Source organism: Asparagus officinalis, chromosome 2 (assembly GCF_001876935.1).
Source record: "Asparagus officinalis chromosome 2, Aspof.V1, whole genome shotgun sequence".
Classification (NCBI taxonomy): Eukaryota; Viridiplantae; Streptophyta; class Magnoliopsida; order Asparagales; family Asparagaceae; genus Asparagus; species Asparagus officinalis.
In genome coordinates this window covers 15,264,957-15,265,248 of record NC_033795.1, presented here as the reverse complement: position 1 = coordinate 15,265,248, position 292 = coordinate 15,264,957, and positions in this window count along the sequence as shown.

The window sequence follows — 292 nt, the reverse complement described above, 5'->3', positions numbered from 1 at the left end:
ATTTGTATTAAATGAAACTTATAATAATTGAAAACTATTTTGAATTTTATGTTTTTTATTTTTAAATAGTTCTAAAATTTTATTTTTATTCGTGGTTTTTGAATTTTACATTTTGTGGTATTAATTTGAATTTATGATTTTTATTTTTAAATAATTCTATAATTTTTTTATTATTCTTGGAATTTTAAATTTTTATTTGAATTTTGTATTTTTTTAGATAGTTGTTAAGTTTATTTTTATACCAAATTTACTAATTATGAAATAAAAAAATACAAAATTTGAAAACAAAATT